At 44.9% G+C, this 25,668-nt stretch overlaps 1 protein-coding gene across 5 annotated transcripts in view; it reads right to left on the bottom strand.

Annotated features, from left to right (window-relative positions):
- The window catches only part of tyk2 (tyrosine kinase 2), a 100,338-nt gene that overhangs the window by 69,113 nt on the left and 5,557 nt on the right, over positions 1 to 25,668 (bottom strand). Inside the window, exon 1 of one of the 5 annotated variants that reach the window (XM_060855196.1) lies at positions 23,156 to 23,217. The exons of 3 other annotated variants lie outside the window; for them this stretch is intronic. The gene's annotated coding sequence lies outside the window, so the exon portion shown is untranslated. Of the gene's footprint in view, positions 1 to 7,196; positions 7,409 to 23,155; positions 23,218 to 25,668 lie in introns of those variants that run through there. One more of the 5 variants, XM_060855195.1, reaches the window with a different exon arrangement.

The raw sequence follows: 25,668 nt of genomic DNA on the forward strand, positions 1-25,668 counted from the left end.
TGGTAATACACATCCCTCAACCAATATCACAAAAGTAATTCATTTCATCATAATCAGATTACTGTTTGTGAGATCTAGTGCACATTAGTTGACTACACCTTTCTTATGGAACAGAGCAACATTCCAAGTCATGGTCTGTGATGCTCTTTCATACATACCCAAGCTATGAAAGGCACTATGGAAATTCACGTTGTCCTTGTGTACTGGTTCACGAAAGGAAAATAAAGCCCACTAGAAATAGCCTGCATTTTCCAGCACCAAAATGAGAGGTGAAGTGGAACATTTGATTCATTACCACACAGTCCACAAGCCACAGCCAAGTCCATGTTCAATAAGCACCCATATCTGAGGAAGAGTATTCTGGCGAAGGGTGTTCTGGCTATGGAGAGATTTGCCAAACTGATGCCTGGGATAGCAGGACTGACCTGTGAAGAGAGACTGGATTGGTTAGGTCTCTATTCAACGGAGTGAAGAAGAAAGAGGTGGAGGGCATCTCAAACCTATCACACTTTAACAGAACTAGACAGACTAAACACAGGAACCATGATCCTAATGGCCAGGGAGTCCAGAACCATGGGTCACAGTTTAGCAATATAGGGTAGTCCAGTTAGGACTGAGATGAGGAAAAAATGCCTTCACCCAGAGAATGGTGAGCTTGTGGGATTCTCTGCGACAGAAAGTGGTTGGGACCAAAACCAAAAATGTTTTCAAATCAATTGGATATCATTCTCAGAGATAAAAGGATCAAAGTAAAGAGCAGGGTTTTTGAGATGAATGGTCAGCTATCATATTGAATAGCAGAGTAGGCTCTAAAGGCTGAATGGACTTCCCTCTCCCCTCAGGGGGAGAAAGACACTTATGTGACACTGAGGAGTGGTGGAGGGATATGAAATAAGATTTTCAGACTATATTGGAATGTCAGGATACAGCTTTTCAAACAGAGGGACCCAATCCATAAGACACAACAAAGCCAAAGAATCACAACCCACCAAGGGCAGGCTAGCCAAGTGATCAAAACATAAACCACTCATGTCAGATCCTTGGCATTCCATCCCCTCACAAAACAAAGGGAAAACATTCACTCTACAAATCGAAACAGAAGAGTAAACTAACTACCTTTATTTCAGGCTTTTTAGAAATATTTCATGAACTTGAGAGGAAACTGAAAGACATACATTGGCTTTGGGTAGGCTGCAGATTCCTCTCCTACCTCTGAATACTTCAAATGCTGAAACCACAACTTCCTCAAGACTTTACATGGCTGCTCCTAGTGACACTGCAAACCACAGATAACGTGACACCTATCACTGGAGTGAGGGGTAAAATGAAATCCTTTCAGGCTGAATCAGGTTAGGTTTCACAAATCAAGAATTAATCCCCTTTCACTTGACCCTATCAATCTCCAAGCCACTCAACATCACGGACTGATCCAGGATGGTCTCATTCCCCACAATTACTATGCTATGATTTCACTGATATTGAAGATGTACCTGTGCTCAGAACTCAACTGTCACTGGGACTGTATGACCACAACGTGAACTATTTTGGCTGCCTTAGCAAGGGAAAGATACAGTGGCATTGAGAGTAATCGAGACAATGTTCACCTAGTTGATCCCACGTATGCAAGCATTGCCTTAAGAGTAAAGGTCAAACTAGGTTGGTTTGGTATTATTGGTGGAGGTTAGATTGACAGGGTTGATGCAGAGTGGTCACTTCCCAATGTAGAAGATTCTCTGATCAGAAAGCATAGTCTCACAGTAAGGGGTCACTTGTTTAAGACAAAAGAGGTCAAATTTCTTGTCTCAGATGGTAGTGAATCTGGAATTCTTTATCACAGAGAGCAGTCAAAGCTGGGACAATCAAACTATTCAAGGCTCAGAAACAGCAATGTTTAAACATCCAGTGAATCCAGGGCTATGGGGGGAAAGATCAAGTAAACTGAACGATGAGCAGATTGTTATATTACCTCCTAGCTTTGCCCATCTCTCACCATCCCATCTACCTTTCCCCTAGCCCCCCATAGCCCCATTTATTTTCCAGCCCCCTCCTGCTCTCCAATCCTGATGGAGGGTTAGGCCCGAAACATCAACTCTCTTGCTTCTCAGATGCTGCCTGACCTACTGTACCTTTCCACTGCCACACACGGGTTATCAGATTAGCCATGATCTTACGGAATGGTGGAACAAGCTTGACGGAATGACTGGCCTACTTCTGTTCATGGTTGTTAAATGAGGTTCCTGTGTTTTATGGTTTATGGTCTGATGGAATATCTTCAAACAAACAGCAGAAAGTCTTTTTAGATTAGATTAGATTAGGCCCAACAAGTCCACACCAACTCGCCAAAGTGCAACCCATCCATACCCCTACATTTACCCCTTACCTAACACTACGGGCAATTTAGCCTGGCCAATTCACCTGACACATCTTTGGACTGTGGGAGGAAACCGGAGCACCCGGAGGAAACCCACGCAGACACGGGGAGAACGTGCAAACTCCACACAGTCAGTCGCCTGAGTCAGGAATTGAACCCGGGTCTCAGGTGCTGTGAGACAGCAGTGCTAACCACTGTGCCACCGTGCCGCCCATCCCATCATTCTGTTCTGCATTAGAAATAAGTGGCCCAGATATAAAACATCACAGTCCAGTCCATTAAATATCACGTTTGTTATTTTCCTTCATCTTATAGTTTGCCCACTACCAGGATTGTTCTGTGACCAAACACTGATCATGTTCAGATTGTTCATAACCAGCTTTCCCTCATTTTCTTCACAATTCCTAAATGCTGCATGATAATCACTACTGCAACTGGAAATGTGTCAAGAGGAGAGCACAAATCCATACCCTCCCTTGGCAACACAAGCATGCTAATGTACAGTTCAGTAGCATGACACACAAACTGGTTAAACATACTGCAATTACATATTAGGAATAAGCACTTAAAAACATGATTATGCTTCTTTGCTCCTTCATTTTGCATTGTTGCAGCATGATCCAAACTTGGCAAACCATGGTAAAGTAATCAGCAAATGCCTTGCCAACAAAATGACAACAAATGTCTCAGAACAACTTGATTCAATCAAAGGTTCGTGTGACTGTTTCAGGTTACGAGCCATTCCTCAAGTGGCCTCTGCTGCCAGACCCTGACAATTAAACACTTTAGTATCACTTCCATGGTCAGAAGACGAAGGGGACCATTTCCAGTTTGAGTACAACTGTTCCAACAGCTTTCCGAGTTTGTTTCTTTCCGATAAAATCAAGGAATGATAAAAACGTGACTTGTCATTTTCCAATCCATTTAACTTTCCTGACCATCAACTGGCTATTAAGGCAAATTAAATTTATAACAACCATGAACGTAACTTTAATCTGGGTCAAACATGCCCCAGAGTCAGAAGTTGGTTACCACTCTCAGCCCATATCAATGTCAATTATGTCATGACCAGATCGATCCATATCACTGCAGTGTCATGATGTAATACAAATTGGATTGCCAAACTTGCAAAGCAGTTTTTCTCTTGCCCATGTGGTACTGAGTCCAATTTCAGGCTCCCAATTACCGTCTGTTTGAGGACACAGTCTCTGCAATGCACAGGAGAATTGAGAAAAGGGAGAGACTGAGAAAAAAGGAAAGCAACCAAGACTCCTATTCCCCGTTATTACTATCTTTGGGCCAGTTCACTCACAGTTGTGAGGCTTCACTAGTTGTGCAATTCAGCCTCAGAGAAGGAAAAACAGGTGCAGGTATCCAGGAAGCCAATTGGCAGAATGCACCTTTAGAGAATATGGTGTAAAAGTTTGTCTCAACCATCGCTTCAATAGGCAATCATTGGTTTCTTCTGAAGGGATCAAATGGAAAGTCTATTTCAGCAAACCGAGCAATCCTGCAGGATGCAGAGGGAGGGCAAGAGATATTCCTCATGCAAAACTACAGGAGAAAAGTCAATGAGAACTATCCCAATCTCTCAATGCAAAGCTTGACCACCTGTCAAAACAATTGTGTTTGCCTTTCCATTTTTTTTGTCCATCAATTGTTCATTTGCTCTGCACACCCTCTATGGGGCTGAATCAGAGCTTGGGATCCTTGAGCTCATTTCAAACACCACTCATTGCCTATTTGTGTTTTCCTCATGCAGATGACAATGTTCCAAGATGACTCAACTAAGTAGTACTGGTCCAATCTGCTCCCCAACACTACAAAGGGCCGTATTCCCCATTACAATGCTACCTAGGCTCTCTCAACAATTTAAATTGCTTCTGAAAAAAATCACTAAGTATGATGTTTGCCTCAAAACTGTTGGAAACAGGAAAAAAGCCAAGAGATCAGGTAGTTCTTGTAGTATAACCTCAATACCTTAAATCTCACTGTTACACGAACTTACAATACTAAACTCTGTTTAAGGAGGGTGGTATGGACAAGCCAGGGAACTACAGACCAGTGAGCCGGACGTCAGTGGTGGGCAAGTTGTTGGAGGGAATCCCGAGGGACAGGATGTACACGTATTTGGAAAGTCAAAGACTGATTCGGGATAGTCAACATGGTTGTGTGTTTGGGAAATCATGTTTCACAACCTTGATTGAGTTTTTTGAAGAAGTAACATGAGGGCAGAGCAGTAGATGTGATCTATATGGACTTCAGTAAGGCGTTCGACAAGGTTCCCCATGGGAGACTGATTAGCAAGGTTAGATCTCACAGAATACAGGGAGAACTAGCCATTTGGATACAGAACTGGCTCAAAGGTAGAAGGCAGAGGGTGATGATGGAGGGTTATTTTTCAGACTGGAGGCCTGTGACCAGTGGAGTGCCACAAGGATCGGTGCTGGGTCCACTACTTTTCATCATTTTTATAAATGATTTGGATATGAGCATAAGAGGCATAGTTAGTAAGTTTCCAGATGACACCAAAATTGAAGATGTAATGCACAGGTTACCTCAGATTACAATGGGAACTTGATCAGATGGGCCAATGGGCAGAGGAGTGACAGATGGAGTTTAATTTAATGAGAGCTGCTGCATTTTAGGAAAGCAAATCTTTGCAGGACTTATACACTTAATGGTAAGGTCCTAGGCTGAACAAAGGGACCTTGGAGTGCAGGTTCATAGCTCCTTGAAAGTGGAGTCGCAGGTAGATAGGATAGTGAAGGTGGCATTTGATATGCTTTCCTTAATTGGTCAGAGTTTTAAGTACAGGAGTTGGGAGGTCATGTTGCTGCTGTACAGGACATCGGTTAGGCCATTTTTGGAATATTGCGTGCAATTCTGGTCTCCTTCCTATTGGAATGATGTTGTGAAACTCGAAAGGGTTCAGAAAAGATTTACAAGGATGTTGCCAGGGTTGGAGGGTTTGAGCTATAGGGAGAGGCTGAATAGGCTGGGGCTGTTTTCCCAGGAGCGTCAGAGGCTGAGGGGTGAACTTATAGAGGTTTACAAAATTATGAGGGGCATGGATAGGGTAAATAAACAAAGTCTCTTCCCTGGGGTGGGGGAGTCCAGAACTAGAGGGCATAGGTTTAGGGTGTGAGGGGAAAGATATAAAAGGGACCCAAGGGGAAACATTTTCACACAGAGGGTGGTACGTGTATGGAATGAACTGCCAGAGGATGTGGTGGAGGCTGGTACAATTGCAACACTTAAAAAGTCATTTGGATGGGTATATGATTAGGAAGGGTTTGGAGGGATATGGGCCGGGTGCTGGCAGGTGGGACTAGATTGGGTTGGGATATCTGGTTGACATGGACAGGTTGGACCGAAGGGTCTGTTTCCTTGCTGTACATCTCTATGACTCTATGAGCTGACAAGTTCCTTGCTGGTGGCATCAAAATATCAACGTCAATAAATATCTGAGGATTCTGAATGAATTTACAGTTGATTGAGAAGTAACAACCCCAACTCCCAAGGAGCAAACATTCATTGTGACCAACCAAAGATGTTACTGTTGGATTAAAAGAAGTTGTCTATAATTTCACTGACACAGCATCAAGTCAAACTTTTGGAGAATTTTAGATAATGAAGACCAAGGAACTGATAAGCATAAGGTGATAGAATGAGTGTAAACTATCCCGAAATATAAGAATTATAATGAAAACTGAGGAGATTCAACTGATATAATTGAGATAAGGCAATAGTTGACATTAAACAGAAATGTTATAACCATCTTCAGAGCACACGATAAAGAAACATGAGAAATAGCAGGAAATAAACATGGTGAGTGTGAGGGATTTAATGGACAAGTATTGAACAAGAACACTGTTGAAACCTCCTGAACCAGATAGACTCTATTCTCCAGTTCTGAACAGGCTGGCTGCAGAGTTTATGCCTGCGATCTTCCAAAGTTTCCTTCAGTGTGGAACAGTCACACCGGATTCAGGAAAAATATCACCCCACTTTTCAAGAAAGAAGTAGTTTCCTTAATCCTAGTGTGACAGGTCATTTCAGATATCATCCATGGTGACTCAGGTGTCTCACTCTGTTGTCCAACTATTCATACACAAGTAATTCTGCAGGAAGCCCGATGCTTTGACCAACTGCTCCATGCCCAGCAGCAGCATCACCACAACGGCTCTGGAAATAACCTGCAAAACCCTCCCTCTCACATCCACCAAGCTCTTTAAAAAAACAATTCAAGAAAATGTCAAACCAACAACATATTCTTGCAGTACAGTTTTCACTTCTTGCTATACACAGATCGACAGTGTAAAACATAAGCAGCTCAGGCTCCAGCATCATTCACACCTCTCAGGCCACTGCCTACCACAGTTAAGGCTAAAGCAGTACTATCCCCAAACACTACCACTATTACCCAGAGAAAAGTTTCCATTTCTCAACGTCACTAGGCTACATCCTTGGGATTCCCACAATGGAAACTACGAACCCAGAAGGAGTTCTGCAGATTAATAAGGGCCATCACTCTTGGATAAAAGCACAAGATCATCAACCTGCAAGATTAACTCGGTTTCTCGGCCTGACCTGCTCAACATTGCCGGCATTTTTGGTTCCGATCCCATCTCGGCACTGCTGGGGTTAGGTAATTAATACAACATTGCTCTGTGTTACAAATAAAAAAAGCTGCAGAGAATGGGTTTTAGCAAACGAAGCCCAGCTAAATTCCCCTCTGGGCATGATACAGCAGCTCAAACAGCCCCCCAGTCAATTAACTCTTAGCCCCCGCTCCATTTACTCAAAGCAAAACAATCTTTACCTGCTCTGCCTCAGTCGAGACACCAATGCTTCGGGCAGCCAAAGCCGTCACAAATGCATACAGCTCCCTTTGTTATCAACAATCCTCCCATCCTGGGTGAGGAGTTTCAAAAATATGACATCATCTTGCAGAATCTTCGATCAAATCAAACGAATCATTTTTCAAGTCCTTTAGCAATGAAAGTCAGTGAGTCAGAGTCTCTCCCACACTGAAACAAGACTCCCTCTCTGCCTCCTCAGTCACTGCTGCATCGACAATTATCTGAATCCAACACAGTCCGGGCAGCTGACCGACATGAACCAACCAGTTCAGCAAGATTCAGGGAGAACTGAAATTCACTTTCACTGAATTTACACAAACAAAACCTTGCACAGAATTCATTGCAACTGCCAGCAATCCTGGTTACTCCCAAATTGGAATTTAATAAAACAGATGCAATTCTGGAATTTAAAAAATGCAAGAATGTACAGAAAATTCCTCACCCCGTAATACATTTCCAAGAATTCAGGCTGAAGCCTTTTCCAACTTTCCTTTTTAAAACCTCACCACTAAAGATTTCTTCTCTCTCTCTCTCCTTACACAGAGGATACTTTGCGTGGAGATACACAGAATATTTGCAAGTCAAAACTTCAACATGCGGCTGCTACAAAAGTGTAAACATATTCTGTTCATAATCTCACTCCAGGGTTTAAGGCTGATGTCTGTCAACAAGGCATACTCAGAAACAATGTACAAACTAAATGTCAACCAACCGCCAACTCAGACTCGTCTCCTCCACTCAAAAGAATTCAAATAAACTGAACCAATCTGAGCACAATGACCCTTCTGGCTCAATCCTATTAGGAGTCTGTTGAAATGCTCCTCCGGCACCACTGCTGTAGAGTACTGGGGTATTCCATATCCTCAAGGACTGCTGCTGAGTTTAAGTGCATCTTTTTGCTCCGGTTTCCTCCCACAGTCCAAAGATGTGCGGGTCAGGTGAATTGGCCAAGCTAAATTGCCCGTAGTGTTAGGTAAGGGGTAAATGTAGGGGTATGGGTGGGTTGCGCTTCGACGGGTCGGTGTGGACTTGTTGGGCCGAAGGGCCTGTTTCCACACTGTAAGTCTAAGTCTAATCTAATTCTGTGGGCCTTACAATTGAACAAACCTTAAAGCAGTCGTTTAGCTTCCAGAGTGCTAGGTTTGTAAAACTTAGAGAAATCTGCCAAACATCAATATTCCCTCAACAATTACTGTTCAAAACTGTCGACAATGTAAGATGTTTATAGATGAGTCGCATGACTAGCAACTGGAAGATACAAAATATTTGGTACAAATCAAGTCAGTCAGAGGTGATAGAAGGAGTACTTATTCCTGAGTGAGGCTCTGGGATGTGCTTTAAGGAACAGTGGCAGCAGATTCAGGACTAAGCTTCAAGCGTCATCAAATGCATAAAAAGGAAATATTTTCAGGACAATTTGGAAAGAGCAGCTGTCAGTGATTCTCAAATCTGACACATGGCACAGCCACAGCCAACATTCTGTGCTGCCACATTCTATCAGGGTCAACAAGATGGTCAACAGGGTCAGGAAATCCCACGTTTGTATCAACTCAGTACATTGCCATGGAGTCGATGTTTTGTTCCAGACAGGAGTGTTTTCAGAAACCAACACCACAGTCAGCCAATGGTCAGAGCCTCCCACCACACTGCCACAACTAGTGTGAACAAAACTGGAAGAACAAAAACAGAATTATTGTGACAAAGGAAGGTTGGTTTGTGGACAGGAAGTACACATCCTGTGCAAGACTTTTAATATATTGGTCAAACCGATACCTCACTATGCATGATATAAAAACACTTAGCAGAAATTAAGACTCTTTAGTATGGCAAGGTGCCTATGCAATCATTTTAACTCATAGATGAGAAAACATTGATGATCAACACTACACCATCACCCCAGCGCCAATTTCTCAAAGGAATCAATCGAAAATTGAACTCTCTGGATTAGGTTCTCTGTTCAAAGTGAGAAACCCACATCCAAGGAAGCAGCACAAAGCCAACCTCTGCATGTTTCACACAAATCCCAGACTTGCTGATATGCTCAAAACAAGAACTAGGTCGACCAGAATGGGTTGGTAGGGAGGGAGAGAGAAAGCTGTGATGGGCCTTTCTTCAGAGAGGTCAGGCAGCATCAGAGGATCATGGGGGGTGATGTTTCAGACACAAGGAAATCAGCAGGCCCGGGTTGTGGGGGGGCGGTGGGGGCACGGTTTGGCACACCAACCTGGACATCGCTAAGGCCAGGCCAACTCTCAAATATTCATCATCCTGAAAAGGATCCACACACACACAAACACTTGTTCTCCAGCTTATCAGACATCAAGGAGCATAAGTACACCAAACTGTCACTTACTGACCTCCAAACCCAGGATTCTCCAACCAATCCAGACACTTCCCTCCAAGAATATATATTGGGTATAAGCAGGTAAGGAAAGAGTTGACAACGCCCCAGCCTGCACAAAACTGCTACAGCCACCACTATGACCCTCACCACAAAACTGACCGAGACCACCATCGACCATACTGCCTCCTCAGTCACCATCAGGAGTACTGCTGCCAAAACCTCCACAAACACTGCCCGTTACATCACTGTCACCCTGACACCACTGCCAACCACACTGATGTCACACTCAGAATACCACCATGCCACTTCCGCATATGTGGCCCAATGTGCCACTTCCACACCTGACGTGTCGCGACATCAAACTTTCCTTCCACAGCCTCCGCCCCCATGCTTACTTTTTCAACGTGACTCCCACCTACCTCCTGCCTCGAACATACACCATTCTCTTGGATGCTCTGTCCTGGGCTCTTACCTGTCCTTGCTGAAAATGTGTTGCTGGTTAAAGCACAGCAGGTCAGGCAGCATCCGAAGAAAAGGAAATTCGACGTTTCGGGCCAGAGCCCTTCATCAGGAGAGCTCTGGCCCGAAACGTCGAATTTCCTGTTCCTTGGATGCTGCCTGACCTGCTGTGCTTTAACCAGCAACACATTTTCAGCTCTGATCTCCAGCATCTGCAGACCTCACTTTACTCTTACCCGTCCTTGACCTCTTCACCTCCAACTGCTGCTGTGGCGTTGACTGCCTCAACCTGTCCACCCCTCACCTACTCCAACCTATCACCCTCAAAAAGCGCAGCCCTCCAGTCCCTCCACTCCAACCCAACCTCATCATTACATCAGCGGACAAGGGGAGAGCACATGGTAGTTTGGCACGTCGACCTCCACATCGCTGCAGCCACACATTCCTGATAAAGGGCTTATGCCCAAAATGTTGACCCTCCTGCCTGACCTGCTGTGCTTTTCCAGCTCCACACTTGGACTCGGACTCTCCAGCATCTGCAGTCCTCACTTTCATTTCTCCAGACAGCAAGACAAAGAATAGTCAACTCAATCCAAAGCAACTTGTTGAACCACAAAGATATTGTTCAAGACGTTGAACTCTGCTACTGTCCCACTGTTCCAGTTCAAGCAGAGCTTAAGGTTGAAAGTAGGATCCCAAGAAAGAGAAGACCATTCAACCCCTCAAGCTCGTCCCAGCCTCAACTCCTCACGTCTGCCAGGCTCTAACGATCTTGCTTATCAACCTTTCAGCATCGACAGTCCTTCATCCCTGTAACCAACTCACTGAAGCTTCTGACTGCTGCCAAAGCATAACCTGCTGAAGGAAAGACACCAAAACTGTATAATAATAGTAATTGCACACAGAAAAGGGTGGGTATCTACAATCCACACAAAGAACAGTGACTGGGGGCAATATATTTATTTTTTTTTAAGGAAGTAATAAGGTTAGGCTGTGGTGTTGGGTAAACTGGAAAATGAATGCAGGATCTGCTGCAAAGGTTTGAATTCTGACTGTCAATGAGCAGACTCTCACTTTAAACCATTTTTACAGCTACTCCGTCTTCTTCATGGAGCATGTCACAGGATAAAAGTAACTCTCAGTGCCTCACTCACACAAGTGCTAACTTTATGAACAGCCCATTACTGTGGCAGATCTCAGCCATGCTATGACCTTGAAGTACACTCAGCAGTCACAACCAGCCGTGGGCTCACCTCCTGAACCTAAGGTTACTCAGGTCAATGGCAGCATTTCAACTCCTCTCAGCATTGTCAGACAATGAAACAAAGGGGTTTCCTTCAGAGTCCGACTGCTTTATTTGTACAGCTGGCTCGACCTCAACTTTTGCCATCGAAGAAATCTTGTCTTTGTTTCTGAGACAAAAGCCCACTGTTCCTATCGGCTACCTATTTCTCACTCAAAAACGCTCTGAGCATGAACGTCATCACATCTGTGGTGCACTGAGCTCATTCATGGTTTCCGATCTTACCACAAACGCACATTTTGTGCTGGGCGAAAAAACACAGTACAACTTGAAACATGGCTTTAAGGATCTCATCTATCTATCAGATAATATTCTGGTAAAGAATTAGGGCAGTGTCCTCAGCACTTCTGAGAATGACCCATTTGATAGTCTTTGTACTTATCAAACAGGCCCCACAAAGAAATCTGCTTCCTCTCTACCTACTCAAGGCTTGAAAGTCAAGACCTCCAAAACCTCAAAAGTGTGCATCCTTGAATTTTCCAGTCATCAGTATTTCTTGACTGTCCTCATCATTCCTTCTCTTTTTAACCTTGGTACTATCAACACTTTCCTCAGCTTCTCAGCTGATGGTATGCCCAGGTAACAATGATGGAAGACTTTTACAGTCTCCACCTCAAGTGAGAATATTTCACCACTTTTCCTTCCAAGTTGCAGTCAGCTGCAAGGCACTTCAATAAAACTAGGAACCAATGTTCAAATATTTCTGTTACAATAACCAAACACTCGCCCAGTGTCTGATAACCGATTCCCACAAACACAGGTACTGAACCTCTTTGAAGAGCTATTTCACCCAGCTTTTCTTCTCAGCTGGTCTGCCTCTGCTAGAAGGTTGGTGTTTGATTCACAGCAGATTTTCTATACCTCCCAATCCCATGCCATCCTTTCCATTTACCAAGAACATCCCTCAATTTCCAAGCCACCAAGCATGGATACTCTCTTCCTTACTCGGATTCTGTGAAATCTCTCCGCCATGACATCTTTTACACGTCTAGTTCATCTTAAAAATGCCCTACCAAGACCCTCTGCATTTTTATGACTAGGCCAACAGGTTTTTGTTCATTCTTTCTCGACAACACTATTACTTTCTTGTGCTGAATGTCTCCAATCTCCCCCAAACCCACATTTTGAAACTTCAAAAAACAAAACGTTCCATACCTGGAGATAAAACCAAAGAACATTCTTCAGCCTGCTTCAAATGTGAGTATATTTGTCCTCAGTTAAGGGAACTACAACTGCTCACAGTATTCCAGTTGTGCACTCACCAGTGTTTATCCAGTTTCACCAAGACAGTGCAGGAGAGAGAGAGAACCTGCACAGTTACTGCCTTTGCTATTTGAATTTGTGTATCGCTGGACATCGCAGTGCATCTGGGAAAATTAACAAACAGTGAAATTCACAACTAATCTTGGAGGAACCGGTTCGGGCGAAGTTCACAGCACAGAATCAGATAAGTTAATTGTTGTCTTAAGTCTGTCCGAGAGAGAGGCTGCAGTAGGGAGTATAGTGGACTTGTTCTTGATTATATGTTTTTGAAGATAAGTCTCTTGATTAAACTTAAAATAAGCCATAGCTATTAATTTAACCTGGGGTAATGTTTGTAGAGGAATAAGACGGTGTTATTTTCTGGGTCTGTAGATTGTGAAGGAGCAAAAATGGCCTTTGCAGTGAGATGTACTTCTTGTCAGATGTGGGAGTTTAAAGAGAGTTTAAGGGTTACTGCGGATTATATCTGCCATAAATGCTGTTGGATGCGAATCTTATCAGATCAAGTGGATCGGTTGGAGAGACAGATAAAAGCGATGAGGAATTTGCAACAGTATGTGATGGACAACAGTTATAGGAAGGAGGAAAGTCTCAGATACAGTCATATAGATGAGTTAACTCCAGGAAGGGCGAGAGAGGTCAGCACCTCGTGCAGGAATCTTTTGTGGATATACCCATTTCAAACAGGTATGCTGTTTTGGAAAATGTAGGGGGTGATGGATTCTCAGGGGAACGTAGCAAGAACAGCCAAGTTTCTGCTATTGAGACTAGCTCTAATGCAACGAGGGGTACGTCGGCTTCCAAGAGATCAATTGTGTTAGGGGATTCTGTAGTCAGAGGTACAGACAGACGTTTCTGTGGCCAGCAGAGAAAAAGCAGAATGGTGTGTTGTTTCCCTGGTGCCAGGATCGAGGATGTCTCAGAGAGGGTGCAGAATGTTCTCACGGGGGAGAGGGGCCAGCAGGAGGTCAGTGTCCACATTGGAACCAACAACACAGGAAGGGAAAAGGTTGAGATTCTGAAGGGAGATTGCAGAGAGTTAGACAGAAATTTAAAAAGGAGGTCCTCAAGGGTAGTAATATCTGGATTACTCCCAGTGCTATGATCTAGTGAGGGCAGGAATAGGAAGATACAGCAGATGAATGCATGGCTGAGGAGCTGGTGTATGGGAGAAGGATTCACATTTTCGGATCATTGGAATCTCTTTTGGGATAGAAGTGAACTGTACAAGAAGGATGGATTGCACCTAAATTGGAAGGGGACTGATATACTGGCAGGAAAATTTGCTAGATCTGCTTGGGAGGATTTAAACTGGTAAGGTGGGGTGGGACCAAGGGAGATAGTGAGGAAAGAGATCGATCTGAGACTGGTACAACTGAGAACAGAAGTGAGTCAAAAAGTCAGGGCAGGCAGGGACAAGGTAGGACTAATAAATTAAACTACATTTATTTCAATGCAAGGGGCCTAACAGGGAAGGCAGATGAACTCGGTGTGGTTAGCAACATGGGACTGGGATATCATAGCAAATACGGAAACATGGCTCAGGGATGGGCAGGACTGGCAGCTTAATGTTCCAGGATACAAATGCTACAGGAAGGATAGAAATGGAGGCAAGAGAGGAGGAGGAGTGGCATTTTTGATAAGGGATAGCATTACAGGTGTGCTGAGGGAGGATATTCCTGGAAATACATCCAGGGAAGTTATTTGGGTGGAACCGAGAAATAAGAAAGGGATGATCACCTTATTGGGATTGTATTATAGATCCCCCAATAGTCAGAGGGAAATTGAGAAACAAACTTGTAAGGAGATCTCAGCTATCTGTAAGAATAATAGGGTGGTTATGGTAGGGGATTTCAACTTTCCAAACATCGACTGGGACTGCCGTAATGTTAAAGGTTTAGATGGAGAGGAATTTCTTAAGTGCATACAAGACAATTTTCTGATTCAGTATGTGGATGTACCTACGAGAGAAGGTACAAAATTTGACCTACTCTTGGGAAATAAGGCAGGGCAGGTGACTAAGGTGTCAGTGGGGGAGCACTTTGGGGCCAGCGACCATAATTCTATTTTAAAATAGTGATGGAAAAGGATAGACCAGATCTAAAAGTTGAAGTTCTAAATTGGAGAAAGGCCAATTTTGACGGTATTAGGTAAGAACTTTCAAAAGCTGATTGGAGGCAGATGTTCGCAGGTAAAGGGATGGGTGGAAAATGGGAAGCCTTCAGAAATGAGATAACAAGAATCCAGAGAAAGTATATTCCTGTCAGGGTGAAAGGGAAGGCTGGTAGGTATAGGGAATGCTGGATGACTAAAGAAATTGAGGGTTTGGTTAAGAAAAAGAAGGAAGCATATGTCAGGTACAGACAGGATATATCGAGTGAATCCCTAGAAGAGTATAAAGGCAGTAGGAGTATACTTAAGAGGGAAATCAGGAGGGCAAAACGGGGACATGAGATAGCTTTGGCAAGTAGAATTAAGGAGAATCCAATGGGTTTTTACAAATATATTAAGGACAAAGGGTAATATAGGGAGAGAAATAGGGCCCCTCAAAGATCAGCAAGGCGGCCTTTGTGTGGAGCCTTAGAAAATGGGGGAGATACTAAATGAATATTTTGCATCAGTATTTACTGTGGAAAAGGATATGGAAGATATAGACTGTAGGGAAATAGATGGTGACATCTTGCAAAATGTCCAGATTACAGAGGAGGAAGTGCTGGATGTCTTGAAACGGCCAAAGGTGGATAAATCCCCAGGACCTGATCAGGTGTACCCGAGAACTCTGTGGGAAGCTAGAGAAGTGATTGCTGGGCTTCTTGCTGAGATATTTGTATCATCGATAGTCACAGGTGAGGTGCCGGAAGACTGGAGGTTGGCAGTATAGACAAGCCAGTGAGCCTGACCTGGGTAGTGGGCAGTTGGTGGATGGAATCCTGAGGGACAGGGTGTACATGTATGTGGAAAGGCAAAGGCTGATTCGGGATAGTCAACATGGCTTTGTGCGTGGGAAATCATGTCTCACAGACTTGATTGAGTTTTTTATAAGAAGTAACAAAGAGGATTGATGAGGGCCGAGCAGTAGATGTGATCTATATGGACTTCAGTAAGGCATTCGACAAGGTTCCCCATGGGAGACCGATTAGCAAGGTTAGATCTCATGGAATACAGGGAGAAGTAGCCATTTGGATACAGAACTGGCTCAAAGGTAGAAGACAGAGGGTGGTGGTGGAGGGTTGCTTTTCAGACTGGAGACCTGTGACCAGTGGAGTGCCACAAGGATCGGTGCTGGGCCCTCTACTTTTTGTCATTTACATAAATGATTTGGATGCGAGCATAAGAGGTACAGTTAGTAAGTTTGCAGATGACACCAAAATTGGAGGTGTAGTGGACAGAGAAGAGAATTACCTCAGATTACAACAGGATCTGGACCAGATGGGCCAATGGGCTGAGTGGTAGATGGAGTTTAATTCAGATAAATGCGAGGTGCTGCATTTTGGGAAAGCAAATCATAGCAGGACTTATACACTTAATGGTAAGGGCATAGTGAGTGTTGCTGAACAAAGAGACCTTGGTTCATAGCTCCTTGAAAGTGAAGGCAGCATTTGGTAAGCTTTCCTTTATTGGTCAGAGCATCGAGTACAGGAGGTCATGTTGCGGCTGTACAGGAGGTCATGTTGCGGCTGTACAGGACATTGGTTAGTCCATTGTTGGAATACTGCGTGTAATTCTGATCTCCTTCCTATCAGAAAGATGTTGTGAAACATGAAAGAGTTCAGAAAAGATTTACAAGGATGTTGCCAAGGTTGGAGGATCTGAGCTACAGGGAGAAGCTGAACAGGCTGGGGCTGTTTTCCCTGGAGCGTCGGAGGTTATGGGGTAACCTTATAGAGGTTTACAAAATTATGAGGGGCATGGATAGATAAATAGGCAAAGTCTTTTCTCTGGGGTTGGGGAGTCCAGAACTAGAGGGCATAGGTTTAGGGTGAGAGGGGAAAGATATAAAAGAGACCTAAGGGGCAACGTTTTCACGCAGAGGGTGGTACGTGTATGGAATGAGCTGCCAGAGGAAGTGGTGGAGGCTGGTACAATTACAACATTTAAGAGGCATTTGGATGGGTATATGAATAGGAAGGGTTTGGAGGGATATGGGCTGGGTACTGGCAGGTGGGACTAGATTGAGTTGGGATATCTGGACGGGTTGGACCGAAGGGTCTGTTTCCATGCTGTGAATCGCCATGACTCTAAGACCTTCCTTTTGGACACTCCATTTCATGTGAAATGAAGGCAAACATCCCATTTGCCCACTGGTCACTAAAATACTGTTCAAGATTACCTTGTATTCCAATTCATACCAAAGATGAAGTGACATTGAGGATGCATTTGACTGGGTGTTGCATCAACAAGCCCTCGCACAACAGGAATCAATGCGTGTCAGGGGATAAGCTCTCGGCTGGTTAGAATCATAACTGGCACACAGCAAGGTGGCCATGGTTGTTGGAGGTCAGACATCTCTGCAGGAGTTCCTCAGGGGAGTATCCTGGGCCCAACCACCTTCAGCTGTTTCATCAATGGCCTTCTCTTCCTAAGGTCCGAAGTGGAGATGCTTGCTGATGATTGCACAGTGTTCGTTGTGGACGTTGTTCAAATGACTTTGTTCCTGTTCCACTAACATGGCCTGTCGTCAACACTGACCAGAATGTAGATCAGCTCCAATTTCTCAAGTTCAAAAGCTCTCTCTTTCTCCTGCTGGGGCCTTCTTTTCATCATAATTCAAACTGTTTAATTTCCTTTTCACTTGGAGCTGAATTTTAGCCCTGGCCAATTACGCTGATTGCATTCCTGGCACTTGTCAATGCAGAGCTATTCCTGCAATCATCTCCCCATTCCTCACAGACACAAAAACCCCCAACTCCAGCCTGTTTGCCAATTCTGAAAGCTTTACCCTGCTCACTTTCGAGAAAATTCCCCAAGTGACTTCTTCCATCCCCATGAAGACCTTAGCAACTGAAAGAGCCATTATTAAACATCGTTACACTGTTTAAACCAACCGAATGCAATGCCCAAAATAAACACACCATCACTTACCCTTTGAGTCCAGTAATCCTCAACCCAACCTGGAATTAGAGATTTGGATCCCGACAAGAGTCTGCAATTTTGATGGACCGGACCAAATCTCCGCAAAACATATTTCAAAATTAGTCACGACCCTAAAGTTTGCTTATTTTAAAGGTAAGTGCAAGGTGATGTGTTTCAGATGCAATTTGATTGGCCAAACTACCAGGTTTGAAGCAAAACACACTTCATTCACACACTACAGCTAAAATACAGGCAAAATAAAAAAAAAGAATTGGCATAAATAAAACAATCAAAATTCTAACAAAATGATATATTAGCTATTACTAATGAACTATTCCAATACAGTAACATCCCATAAACACACCCTTGGCAAAGACAAATTCAATTTAACAGCTGGTCTCACATGCAATTCCAGCAGCAGGCAGCTAACCCCAGCTCTAAGCTGGAACAGAGAGAGAAATAAGAGCTCCCACATCCAGCTTCAAGACTCCAGCAACAGGTACTCAAAACCAATCCTGGCTTGGTGGGTGTTTGACCCCACCCATTTAGCTGCTTCCGTTGTTCCCAACTTTATAAATAAAACCCCATGGCCTCACAAGCTGTTCACTTTCCAGCAGATGGCTCAGTCCTTGTCTCAGCCCTACCTCACAAAAACAGGGACAACACCACCTTCTTAAAGCCATTGTATCTTCACACAAATAATTGACCTCCTGACTCCCCAAAGCATGTCCATCATCTACTCGCACTCCTCTACACTGGGGAGACAGTGGGCTTACTCGCAAAGTGCTTCAAAGCTCCTCTACACTGGGGGGACAGGGGACCTACTCACACAGTGCTTCAAAGCTCCTCTACACTGGGGAGACAGGGGACCTACTCACACAGTGCTTCAAAGCTCCTCTACACTGGGGAGACAGTGGGCTTACTCGCACAGTGCTTCAGAGCTCCTCTACACTGGGGAGGCAGGAGGCCTACTCGCACAGTGCTTCAGAGCTCCTCTACACTGGGGTGACAGGGGACCTACTCACAGTGCTTCAGAGCTCCTCTACACTGGGGGGGCAGTGGGCTTACTCACACAGCGCTTCAAAGCTCCTCTACACTGGGGAGACAGGAGGCCTACTCACACAGCGCTTCAGAGCTCCTCTACACTGGGGAGGCAGGGTACCTACTCACACAGTGCTTCAGAGCTCCTCTACACTGGGGTGACAGGAGGCCTACTCACACAGTGCTTCAGAGCTCCTCTACACTGGGGAGACAGGGGGCCTACTCACACAGCGCTTCAGAGCTCCTCTACACTGGGGAGACAGGGGGCCGACTCGCACAGTGCTTCAGAGCTCCTCTACACTGGGGAGACAGGGGACCTACTCACACAGTGCTTCAGAGCTCCTCTACACTGGGGAGACAGGGGGCCTACTCACACAGCGCTTCAGAGCTCCTCTACACTGGGGAGACAGGGGGCCGACTCGCACAGTGCTTCAGAGCTCCTCTACGCTGGGGAGACAGGGGACCTACTCACACAGCGCTTCAGAGCTCCTCTACACTGGGGTGACAGGAGGCCTACTCGCACAGCGCTTCAGAGCTCCTCTACACTGGGGAGGCAGGAGGCCTACTCGCACAGTGCTTCAGAGCTCCTCTACACTGGGGTGACAGGGGACCTACTCGCACAGCGCTTCAGAGCTCCTCTACACTGGGGTGACAGGAGGCCTACTCGCACAGCGCTTCAGAGCTCCTCTACACTGGGGAGGCAGGAGGCCTACTCACACAGTGCTTCAGAGCTCCTCTACACTGGGGAGGCAGGAGGCCTACTCACACAGCGCGTCAGAGCTCCTCTACACTGGGGAGGCAGGAGGCCTACTCACACAGTGCTTCAAAGAACATCTCATGGACACCCGCACCAACCAACCCCACCGCCCTTGGCCGAACACTTCAAGTCCCCCTCCCAACCCCGAGGACATGCAGGTCTTGGTATGTCGAGAGAGGAGGCCCCTAACCACCCGACAACTGGGGGAGGGAAGGCCTCACCTTCCACCTCGGGATCCTCCAACCTCATGGCATCAATGTGGATTTCACCAGTTTCCTCAATTCCCCTCCCTCCGCCTTATCTCAGTTCCAACCTTCCACCTCAGCACCACCCTCATGACCTAACCCACTTGTCCATCTTCCTTCTCACCAATCTGCTCCACCCTCCCCCCGACCTACCACCATTAACCCCACCTCCATCCACCTATTACACTCTCAGCTACCTACTCCCTAGCCCCACCTCTCTCCTAGTTATCTCTCCACCCCTGCCCCGAGGCTCCCAGTCTCATTCCTAATGAAGGGCTTATGCCCGAAATATCAAGTCTCCTGCTCCTCGGATGCTGCCTGACCTGCTGTGCTTTTCCAGCAACACATCCTTGACTATAATCTCTAACAAATGCAGTCCTCACTTTCACCATCATCTATAAGGGACAAGTCAGGAGTGAGATGGAATACTCCCCACTTGCCTGGATGCATGCAGCTCCAACAACATTGGAAAAGCTTGACACCATCCAGGACAATGCAGCCCGCCTGACTGGCACATGCACAAACAACCTCGACCATTGATGCTCAGTAGCAGCAGCATGTATTATCTACAAGATGCACTGCAGAAACTCACCCAAGAACCTCAGGCAGCACCTTCCAAACACATCTGATACTTGACACCAGCTGCTACAACTGAATGAGCCAAATAAGACTCAGCTGCCGTTTTACTGAGGTATTACCTCCGGGACCGATGTCAAATCAAAGGGTCAAATGTGAAGATATTACCATGAGAACAGAGAATAGAAGAAACAGCCGTCAGTCAGCAATATCAAGCTTGGGATTAAAGACAATGGTGACAAGACGGTGGGATAGAAGCTGTTGGAATCAAATCAGTCGGAGCAAGAAACAACCACCTGATTTGGACACAGCAGCGCTGGTAGCAGAAGTGGTGTTATGCTGAGAAAATAAAACACATGGAAAGTTGAGACAACCTTTGATAAAGAAAGCAGTTCAAGTAGTAGTGAGTTTAGAGATCGGAATTGGAAGAGATGAGTCACATGATTTTTTTAATAGGAAGAAAGTTTGCTCACCAGTATTCACCGATAATCACCATTGGAACAAACAAACATTGTTTCATTTTACGCAAAACAACATAAGCTTTTTTCCCACCAGCATGGAGACTCAGGCCCATCAGCCCAGAACCAAAGGGTTTTTAAAGGCTACCCCAGCTGACTGATCCAAATTGTGAAACAAAACACACTCACACAGGAGGATGTGTTACACAAGCAGCTAACAGTGGTCCCATACCATGGCAGGAAGCACTTACAGGGCAACTGGATACAGGTTGCCTAGCTGATGCAGAGTTTGAGTACAGTTCCTTACTAATCCATGTTCAATGTGGACTACAGGCCATGTTAATGGAACAGAAGCAGATTTATTGCTTACAGTGAACCATGGAGCTGCACTGGACAGAGACTGTGGTAGACAGTGAGTCACAGTTGATGGACTTGGCTTTGCAAGAAATGGAATTGATTGATCCTTAATCCAGTGACAGTAGAGGAATGCTGTACCTGCACAATACGTTTGTGTTATTCATTCAATTATGACCTTTACCGCAAAGGGGCTGGAACACAAGAAAAAAGACTTGCTATAATGGCACAGGGCTCTGATATAATCTCACAGTAAAACAGTGAGCAATTTCCATTTCCATATTCAAGCAAGGATAGACTCACATGGGAGACTACACACACACACACGTTTTACTCAACTGGTCTCTGGACTGAGAGCGCTGTCCTGTGGTGAGAGGCCAAGTAAAATACTCTCTGCAGTTGTGAAGAACGAGAGGTAACCTGATTGCAACCTTCAAGGTGTGAAGGGGCTTCACAGGGCTGACAGGGAGGTGTCTTCTTCCCTGGCTGGACAACTTAGAACAAGGAAGCATAAGTGGTTCAGTGCAGTGAAACCTGAAATCAGCCACAATCAGAGGATGGTGGAGCAAGCCCTTCGGGCTGAACTGCCTACTCAAGCTCATATTCCTTAAGTTCTTACAAACTAGTCCAGCAAAAACATGGACTGAAAGAGAGTCATTGGATTGGAGGAAATTAAATCCAAGTCTTCAACCACTGCATCAATTCTGGTGACAAGTTTGATTCCTGACTGTCCTCTTATGTAAATCAATAACTTCAATTTAGAAAAAGGCTTTCAGGCACATATCCAAATGGCTTTCTCTGACTCAATTTCACTGTGCTATGAAACCAAGGAGAATGCAGCAAGACAATAAAATGTCACACAGACCAAGGAGCAAGAGGGCGGTTCAATGAACTGTTGACTAAATGGATATGCACTCACTTTCCTGTCCATGTCAAGGGTTCTGGCATTTGGGATTTGCCGGGGTGGGGGGGGGGGGGGGGGGGGGGGGGGGGGGGGGGGGGGGGGAAAGAGATGGGAAGAATAGGGGTGGGTGTGAACAGAGCAGAGAACGAGGGGACAATCACTTCACAATCCTAACAGCTGGCTGCAGATGCTGATCCGAGAATCTGAGTCTCTCTAGCAAACTGGGGCAGAAATACAAGCCTTGCATGTCTACAGTAGTGTGTATACATCCTAAAGAATTTCACAGTTTATAAAGTGATGCTTTGTGAAGAAACGAGGCAGCCAAGAATTAAATAAAAACAGCAGGATCAGGTTTTGATGTTGCTGGACGATGGAGGACTGTTTGCTCAAACTCAAGGCAAGGCAAACTCCCCCCCTCTTTTCTCAATAATGACTATAGGATGCTTTGCACGATTCCAACACGTGGCCACTGCAGCACTCTCCAACATGGCACTGGGAGTGTTCAGCACAGACTACCCTCCTCACATTCCTGGAGTGCTATTTAAGTAAAGACTTGAGCTAAGAATGGCATCATAAAAGACCCAAGTTCAGAAAAACAAACTACTAAAAGAACACATCAAAAACAAGACAGAAGTCAAAGATCTCAGCATGATAAAAATGTACCAGGTCTAACTTCCCCTTCAAAAGACAGAAGAGATATTCCTGTTTTCAAAAACAGCAATTTTTTTCAAAAATCCATTTATAGAATGTGCAAGTCATTATGATACCAGACCCCACTCTAATTGCTCTGCAGAAGGTGATGGGGAGCTGCCCACTTGAACTGTGTTCATGTGTGTTTTCCAGGAACATCAAAAGTGTGGTGTAGGGAGAGCTTGAAGATTTTGAGCCAATGACACTGAACAAAGGTATAGTTTCAAGTCAGGATCTTGCAGCAATTCGAGAGGAATTTGTCGGTGTTGGTGTTCATGTGTTTGTGTTACCCTTGCCTTTCAAGGTGGTACAGGTCAGGAGTCTGGAAGGTGTTGACAAAGGAGTCTTGGTAAATTTCTGCAGTGCAACTTGTAGAAGGCACACACTGCTGCTGACTATTAATGATGGAGGGAGTACATGTTTATGCATGAGGTGCCAATCAAATGGACTACCTTGTCCAGATCGTGTCAAGCTTCTTGTGTAGATGCAGGAACTGCACCATCCAGGCAATTCAGTGGTCTTCCAATATACTCCAGGCTTGTGAAGTCAGATGAGGGAAATCAGAAATAAAAACAGAAAATACTGGAAATTATTTAACATGTCCAGCAGCATCTTTACGGAGAGTGCATGAGCGAGAGTGGCTGTAAGTTTGCTCACTGAACTGGAAGGTTTCACTTCAAACATTTTATCACCAGGCTAGATAACATCATCAGTGAGCCTCAGTTGAAGCGCTGGTGTTCTGTCCCGCTTTCTATTTACGTGTCTGGGTCTGTTGTGGTGGGTGATATCATTTCCAGATCTTTTTCTGAGAGGTTGGCGAATGGGGTCCAAATTGATATGGTGCCCAAATGGTGTCCCTCTTCACTGTGAGGATACTAGTGACAGTTGGTCATGCTTTTGTTTTGGTCAAAAGACCAACTATCACCTTACACAGATAAAGAGGGACACCAGTTCGACTGGGACAATACATCCATCCTGGGACAGGGCAAAGAGACACGCCTGGGAATTCCTAGAGGCCTGGCATTCAAACTACTTAACTAATCAACGTAGTGATTTGGACCCCATTTACCAACCTCTCAGAAAAAGAACTGGAAATGATATCACCCACCACAACAGACTAAGTTAAAAATCACACAACACCAGGTTATAATCCAACAGGTTTATTTGGAAGGACACTAGCTTTCAGAGAACTACAACTACCTGATGAAGGAGCAGCGCTTCCAAATAAACCTGTTGGACTATAACCTGGGGTTGTGTGATCTTAACTATGTCCTCCCCAGGCCAACATCAGCATCGCCAAATCACAACAGACCAAGACATGCAAATAGAAAGCGGGACAGAACACCACCTCTTCACCGACAGCTCACTGATGATTTTACCAAGCATGGTGATGAAATGTCAGAATCTCCGACTTCAGTGAGCAAACATACAACCTAAACCACAATCTGAGCTACAAATCTTGACTAAAATTGCAAGAGAGCACAAGAAAAACAGAGTGAGCAGGCACCAGAGAATATAAGATCTGCCATAATCTCGTTAAATGCTGGAGCACACAAATTAAGATTCCCTACAGTGTGAAAACAGGCTCTTCTGCCCAAGTCCACACTGACCCTCTGAACAGCAACCCAGCCAGGCCCATTCCCCAACCTTCTATTTACCCCTGACTAATGCACCTAACACTATGGACAATGTAGCATGGCCAATTCACCTGACCTGCACATCTTTGGATTATGAGGGGAAATCGGAGCACCCAGAGGAAACCCACACAGATACGGGGAGAATGTGTGGAGTTTGCACAGTCACCTGAGGCAGGAATCGAACCCGGATCCCTGGTCACTGAGCCACCGTACATCCACTTGATGGGCTGAACAGCCTACTGCTGCTCTGCATCTTATGAACAACTCCAGAATGAAAGCAAGGTTTGCTTTCTCCTTGTTGCATCTCACCAATCTGTCAAAAATCTATCCAGAAACTTCACACAGGTAGAGCAGAAAGAGCAAACAGTGCTTGAGTGATTTGAATGATTGAGTAAATATGATTAAGATCAATGAAGACAGGCTTTAAATAATAAAACCACATCTTTAAAATAGGTGACTGAGAACAAACCAGGTGAGTTGCCAGGATCAGAGTTTAATACAGAACAGGGATTCAATTCCAAAGCAGCAAAATGGAAGACAGCTGTAAACATACTCCCCCTGACCAAGAACATTCACACTCTTTAACCCATTCACAGCTGCTCTTTTTTGGAAACTCTACATTTCAGGGATACTGCAGGAGATAAGGAAGGATAGGCACTGCACAGGTATAGTCATAGAGATGCACTGCACAGAAACAGACCCTACGGCCCAAATCGCCCATGCCAACAAGATAGCCTCAATTAATCAAGTTCTGCTTGCCAGCATGTGGCCCATATCCTTCTAAACCCTTCCTATTCATATACCCATCCAGATACTTTTAAATACTAATTGTACCAGCCTCCGCCACTTCCTCCGGCAGCTCATTCCATGCATGCACCACCCTCTGTGTAAAAAATGCTGCCCCTGAGGTCCCTTTTAAATCCTTGCCCGCTCTTCCTAATCCTTTACCCTCTCATTCTGGGCTCCCTCAACCCAAAGAAAAGGTCTTGTCTACTTATCCTATCCATGTCTTTAACGTGTTCAGGAAAAACAGCCCTTGCCTATTCAGCCTCTCTCTATAGCTCATATCTTCCAACCCTGGCAACATCCTGATAAATCTTTTCTGAACCCTTTCAAGTTTCACAACAATAAGAGGGAGACCAAAATTGCACACAATATTCCAAAAGTAGCCTAACTAATGCCCTGTACAGCTGCAACATGACTTCCCAACTCTTGTACTCAATATTCTGAACAAAGCAAAGCATCCCAAATTAACTCGGAGAATTGAAGAAACTGGACAGGAGGGGTAGAATGAGGAGTCAGGATTAAACCCAGTGGGAAGTCAAACT

This window comes from Hemiscyllium ocellatum, chromosome 45, assembly GCF_020745735.1.
Source record: "Hemiscyllium ocellatum isolate sHemOce1 chromosome 45, sHemOce1.pat.X.cur, whole genome shotgun sequence".
In the NCBI taxonomy this organism is placed as follows: Eukaryota; Metazoa; Chordata; class Chondrichthyes; order Orectolobiformes; family Hemiscylliidae; genus Hemiscyllium; species Hemiscyllium ocellatum.